The sequence below is a fragment of the Delphinapterus leucas genome, chromosome X, assembly GCF_059928025.1.
Source record: "Delphinapterus leucas isolate spDelLeu-1000000601 "Yukka" chromosome X, BTC_Dleu_Yukka2, whole genome shotgun sequence".
Classification (NCBI taxonomy): domain Eukaryota; kingdom Metazoa; phylum Chordata; class Mammalia; order Artiodactyla; family Monodontidae; genus Delphinapterus; species Delphinapterus leucas.
Genome location: NC_143150.1, coordinates 29,155,751 through 29,162,510, shown reverse-complemented (window position 1 = coordinate 29,162,510; position 6,760 = coordinate 29,155,751).

Below are 6,760 nucleotides of genomic sequence, written 5' to 3'. Positions count from 1 at the left end.
AAAAAAAAAGTTCAGGTGTGTATTACCTTAAGCAAACCCAATAAATGAGAACTCAAAAACTGCTGAGGGGCAGCAGAACAGATCAGCCCAAGATGTAACACTTTGCCATGTGTATTGTTTTGAGATGAAGGCAATTAAACCCCAGCAGACTCAAGAAAAGCTTTTTACCTCTCCCTTAACTGCCTAGAAGAATTGAGGTAGGGGGCCAATACGAGGAAGAGAGCTATTCCCAGAGAGAACTTTTATATCACAAAGACTCCCTTGCAAGGCATGGCAAACATTTGTTTACTAAACATTTCCTCTTCCCATCTTCCTGTGAATTGTTTTCCTCCCCTTTGAAGCCCCAGACCCCTACCCCCTTCTCCTTAGCTCAGGAAGGTACAGAAGCCTCAAGTACCTGACTGCCAGGGAATCGTCATTTTCTTTGTGGGGCTTCTATACATACGTAATTAAATATAATTAAAATTGTTTTTCTCCTGTTAATCTGCCTTATGTCAATTTAATTATTAGATCAGCCAAAGAATCTAGAAGGGTAAGAAAAGTTTTCCGCCCTTACACTTATAAAGGTAGATTTGATCTGGGAGTGGTTATTTGCATTTCAAAGGATGCCTCACTTCACAGAAAGAATTTACCACAGGGCTATTTCAAATAGTTTACTCAATTGAAAATACTGAAACTGAATGTCTCAAAATGGAGGATTAAGTGAAGCATGTTACATTCATACAATGGACTATCAAAGGGTCATTAAAAGTTATACAATGGGAAAATGCAAACATTGTAATGAGGGAGAAAAAACTGGAAATAAACAAAATTGTGAAATTACAATGATTTTTTTTTTTTTTTTTTTTTGCATTACGTGGGCCTCTCACTGTTGTGGCCTCTCCCGTTGCGGAGCACAGGCTCCAGACGCGCAGGCTCAGCGGCCATGGCTCACGGGCCCAGCCGCTCCGCGGCACGTGGGATCTTCCCGGACCGGGGCACGAACCCGTGTCCCCTGCATCGGCAGGCGGACTCTCAACCACTGCGCCACCAGGGAAGCCCTACAATGATTTTTTAAAATCCATAATAAAAAGCCTGGAAGGAAAGACTCCAAATTATTAACAGGGATTGTTTCTGAGTGTTGAGATTGTAAATAACTTCCTTTTTGTCTTTTTAAAAAATATATTGGTTTATTTAATTTATTTTTTTGGCTGCATCGGGTCTTAGTTGCGGCATGCAGGATCTTTTGTTGTGGCGCATGGGATTTTCATTGGGGCATGCGGGCTTCTCTCTAGTTGTGGCCTGCAGGCTTCTTTCTAGTTGCAGCACATGGGCTTCTCTCTAGTTGTGGAATGCGGGTTCTCTCTCTAGTTGTGGTGCACGGGCTCCAGGGCGCGTGGGCTCTGTAGTTTGCAGCACGCGGGCTCTCTCCTCGAGGCACATGAGCTCAGTAGTTGTGGCGCGCGGGCTTAGTTGCCCCACGGCATGTGGGATCTTAGTTCTCCGACCAGGGGTCGAGCCCGCATCCCCCTGCATTGGAAGGCGGATTCTTTACCACCGAACCACCAGGTAAGTCTCCTTTTGTCTTTTGAATTGTCTGATTGTCCACATTTTCTATAATAGCTGTAGTATTTTTATCATAAAGATTAAAATAAACTTTTAGAAATAAAAATCAAGGTTTGAGTTTTAAAAATTCAATTCACACAAAACTTTTCAGAATTGTCACTGCTGGGGTGTGTCTGGTGAGGGGGGGTGGATTCCAGGACATCTGTTTATGAAGTCTTTATAGAATTCTCCCATTTGTTTAAAAATAGGTCTATAATAATCCAATAACTAAGGGAGAGGAGTGGGAAGAAAAAAAAACCTTTTAAGATCTTTTCGAGAACATGTGTGGCAGTTGCTTCCGTGGAGAATGAGGGAGGAAACTGTCAAGGGATCATTTAAAACCCGTATCTTATCATTCTGCGGGCTTGAAATGAATTGGTTAAATGAATTTTACCCGTGATTTATTTGTTCTTTGTATCCAATGGGAGAATTCCCCATAAAAGTTCAAAACTGGTAGATAGGACTATACAAAAAAAGGTGAAGGCGGTGATGACAAACCAATACATTAAAGGAGGCTGTTTGGAGAAATCGCTGAGTCAAGAGTCGGGCAGTCACGTGAAGATTTTAATAAAAACGAAACTTAACCAGAAGTGGTTGGCTCCCTCCCCCTCTCCACCCCCTCTTGGTATTGTTACAGGAGCTGGGAACACGGGTTTCCGCGCTTTGGTTCCTCGGCGGGGCGGACCCGGACGGGCCAGGCCGAGAGAGGTGGCGGAAGGAGAGGGATCTTGGCCCGCCTGTCGCGCCTTTGGACATGTGGGTCAGCGTTTCGGGAACAGGAACAGATCGATCTGGGCGAAACATTGGCTTTTTGTGTCTCCTGCGTTTGGTACCTTTGGAGGGCCCGTTGCAGCTGTGGGCGGCCGTGATTGCTGCCAGCGGTCAAGGCGACCTTGCTCAGCAAAGCGACTATTGTACTTTGAGCTAGTGACTCCGGAGGCTTTGCCGCTTTCCAGGCATTCCTCCAGGAACTTTCTCCCCCTGGAGGCCTAGCCTTTAAACGCAGTTTGTTTTTGCAGTGCGATGCTGCTTTATTCTTGGCCTTGGCGCCAAGAGTAGCCTGCAATTCTGACCAGTTAGTCACGGCCTCTCGGAGAAAAGAACAAAAAAGTGCGGCGGTCCTTTATGTCTAACGTTGGTGATTGATTCTGAGTTCACTGACAGTAGTTGCTTTGAAGTCTTTCTCCAGCGCACTTAGTCACCTGGTATCCTTTATGGCGCAAGAATCTGTACCAAAGCCTGGCGCCTCTCCTGGGTTGGCTGTAGATGACTTGGATAGAAAGAGACACCACAACTGTTTCGTTCATATGCATATTTCAAAGCTCATGAAATTGTACCTTTTAAATATGTGTAGTTTATTGAATGTCAGTTATGCTTCAATAAAGCTGTTTAAAAGGAACATAGAGGATTAACTAATAAATGATAATCAAGACTATGTAACTATGGGAATACCTCAGAGATATTGCGGGTTCGGTTCCAGACCACAGCAACACAGTGAGTGACACGAATTTTTTGGTTTCCCAGTTCATATAAAAGTTACATTTACATTATATTGTAGTCTATTAAGTATGCAATAGCATCATGTCTGAAAAAAACGTACATACCTTATTTTAAAATACTTTATTGCTAAAAAATGCTAACCATCATCAGAGCCTTTAGCAAGTCATAATCTCTTTGCTGGTGGAGGGAGGGTCTTGCTTCCACGTTGATGGCCACTGACTGATCAGGGTGGTGGTTTCTGAAGCCTGGAGTGGCTGTGGCAATTTCTTAAAATAAGCAAAAATGAAGTTTACCAAATTGATTGACTCTTCCTTTCACCAACGATTTCTCTATAACACGCAGTGCAGTTTAGTAGCATTTTAAAAATAAATTTCTTTTATTTTATTTATTTTGGCTGTGTTGGGTCTTTGTTGCTGCGAGTGGGCTTTCTCTAGTTGCAGCGAGCTGGGGCTACTCTTCGTTGCGGTGCGCAGGCTTCTCATTGCAGTGGTTTCTCTTGTTGCGGAGCACGGGCTCTAGGCACGTGGGCTTCAGGAGTTGTGGCACGTGGGCTCAGGAGTTGTGGCTCGCGGGCTCTAGAGCACAGGCTCAGGAGTTGTGGTGCACAGGCTTAGTTGTTCCGAAGCATGTGGGATCTTCCTGGACCAGGGCTCGAACCCATGTCCCCTGCATTAGCAGGCGGATTCTTAACCACTGCGCCACCAGAGAAGCCCTGTTTGATAGCATTTTACCCACATAGAACTTCTTTCAAAATTGGAGTTGTCAACTGAAAAAAAAAAAGCACAATGTAAAAGTTGAGAATTATGTTTTATTTGGTGGACTTACTGAGGACTATAGCCCAGGATACAGCCTCTCAGATAGCTCTGAGGGACTGTTCCAAAGAGATAAGGGAGGAGATGTGTGTGGGGGGGGGGTGCCGTAAAAAAAAAATGTAGTCGAACAGTAAAAGAGTACTACCAGTCACAAAAAAACAGCCATCTCGTTAATGATTTTAGTGCTTTTCTATGTGTGGGAAGATGCAAGAGTCATTGAAATTATCCCTTTGATGTGCTCCTCAACTATCTAGGGCCAGTATCCAGTTTTTCTCCATCCTGAATCCCTTCAGTGTGCACCGTTGGGGGCGGCTGCAGTGACTGATGACTTGATGACCACCGTCTCCTTTGTTTACTGAAATGGCAGATGACATTCTTTGTCCACTGAGTGAATCGTCTCAAACCCTGCTGCTTTATCAACTAAGTTTATGTAATATTCTAAATCCTTTGTCGTCATTTCAACAATCCATTAAGTTCTCTGTCTTATATGGGCACTGTTTGTGCTGCCGTAAAACAGTTACAATAGTAATGTCAAAGATCACTGATCACACATCACCATAACAAATATAATAATAATGAAAAAATTGAAATATTGTGACAATTACCAAAATGTGACAAAAACACCAAGTGAGTAATTACTTTTGGAAAAATGGCACCAATAAATTTCTTGATGTAGGGTTGTCACAAACCTTCAATTTGTAAAAAATGCAGTATCTGAGAAGTACAATAAAATGAGGTATGCCTGTAACTGATAAAATGCAAAACCACATTTCTTTTATCTGTCACTGAGTGGTAAAAAAATTAATATCAATTGCCCTTTTTGGGTGACTTAGTTATTGCTTATTTTAAAGCCTTCAATTTCTGTAAATATAGGCACATGGTTTTATTTGCACAGTTTTTCCTAGATGAGGATATTCCGTTAGTGTTTTATTTATAAGGGCTGTGACACCTAAGAAAACACAAAGCCACCATGCCTCAAAACCAAATAAAAACAGAAAGAAAAGAAAACATCACAGACCAGTAGGAAGTAACAGGACCAGAGTCAGGAATCCGGCTAGGGAGTCAGGCTGACCTAGGTCTGAACTCAAACTCTGCTACTCAAACTCTGCTAGCTGTGTGAGTAGAAGTGAGTCCCTTATTTTCTCTAAGCCTCAGCTCCCTCACAGAGTCCTGAGTGAATCAGGGTCAGCAGAGGAGGAGCAGAAAGTGGGATCATTTGGCTGGAGCCCCTACTCTAGATGGGAGAATGACTATCGCACAGGTGTTGATCCTAAGTGAAATCCATGGAACTCTGGTGCTAGAGGCTGGGAGTCTGATGAATGTCTTCAAAATCTGGAAGCTTGGGGCTTCCCTGGTGGCGCAGTGGTTGAGAATCTGCCTGCCAATGCAGGGGACATGGGTTCGAGCCTTGGATCGTGAAGATCCCACATGCCGCGGAGCAACTGAGCCTGCGCGCCACAACTTGCTGAGCCTGCGCTCTAGAGCCTGCAAACCACACTACTGAGCCTGTGTGCCACAAATACTGAAGCCCACGCGCCTAGAGCCCATGCTCTGCAACAAGAGAAGCCACCGCGGTGAGAAGCCTGTGCACCTCAACGAAGAGTAGCCTCTGCTCGCCACAACTAGAGAAAGCCCACATGCAGCAACGAAGACCCAACACAGCCAAAATAAAATAAGTAAATAAATTTATATTAAAAAAATCTGAAAGCTTCCCAGGCCTTGAAGACCTTTAAGGCATAAATGAGATAATAATGAATGTGAAGGCTCAAAACAGTACCTGATACATAGTAAGGACTGCACTCAATCAATGGTACCTATTTTTATTTTGTTATTATTGGTGGAGGAACCACCTACCCCATAGTATCGTGAGCAGAGCGTTAATGAAATAAAGCAAGTAAAATTCCTAGCAGAGAGCCCGAGTCGTAAGGGATACTCAGTGGGTATTAGTCCTGTCCCCCTTTTCTCTCCTTACTTTGAAATGTTCACCTCAAATTCAGCTCACTCCATGAAGCTTTCCCTGCCTCAGGTCCTGCAACGCAATGCCTGCGGCCTTTTCTGTGGCTGTGGGCCAGGACACGGAAGCATCGTGAGGGGGACCTGGATTGTGTCACCTGGTGCTGAGCTGCCCTGGACTTTATGTTCTTTAGCGTAGCTGCTGTGAGGGCAAGAAGTGGAGTGTCACGACTTGGGTTTTCCAGAAGCATATGCTGAAGTGGAATTGGGGTTGCAAGATGTTTAGAGATCAATATCTGTGAAAGGAAGGCGTGGGAGGTGGGGCTGGGCAGAGGGAAAAGTCGAACAGTGATGCTAGCGTCACAAAGCCGTGGCCACCCCATGAGGAGGTCTGGAGTGAGTGTTGCCTGGCAGAGTGTCCCTCAAGGGGCTGACAAGTCCAGGCCTTTATTCTCCTCTCCCTTTCAATCACCGGAAGCAGGCTGCCCTGGCAAGAGCATGACCTCGTAACCTGACGTGGAAGCCAACCCTGAAGTGGCTGACCGCTGGGGTCTGAGCACAGTCTCCGCAGCTGGGCAGCAGGTCCTTCCTTGAACGGGGATCAGGAGGGTGTGTTCTTTGTGTCCACCACATTGGGGGGTAAATCAACAACGCAGTAACACATACCAAATTGCTGATTGTTCAGAACACTGAATTCCAAGCGTATCTCAACATGTTAAGGAAGAGGATTGGCAGTCATCCCTTGATAGAGGAAAAGTGAGTTGAAATGTCTGTGCACCAGACACTTCTACATGTGCCGTAAGAGCAAAGTTTGCTCTCCCCAAGAGGAAAGGAGACCAGACTATTGCCAAACAGGTCCTGTGCTATTGCTGGGTTTTATATAGCATGGGAGCAGGGTAAGTTAGGATGAG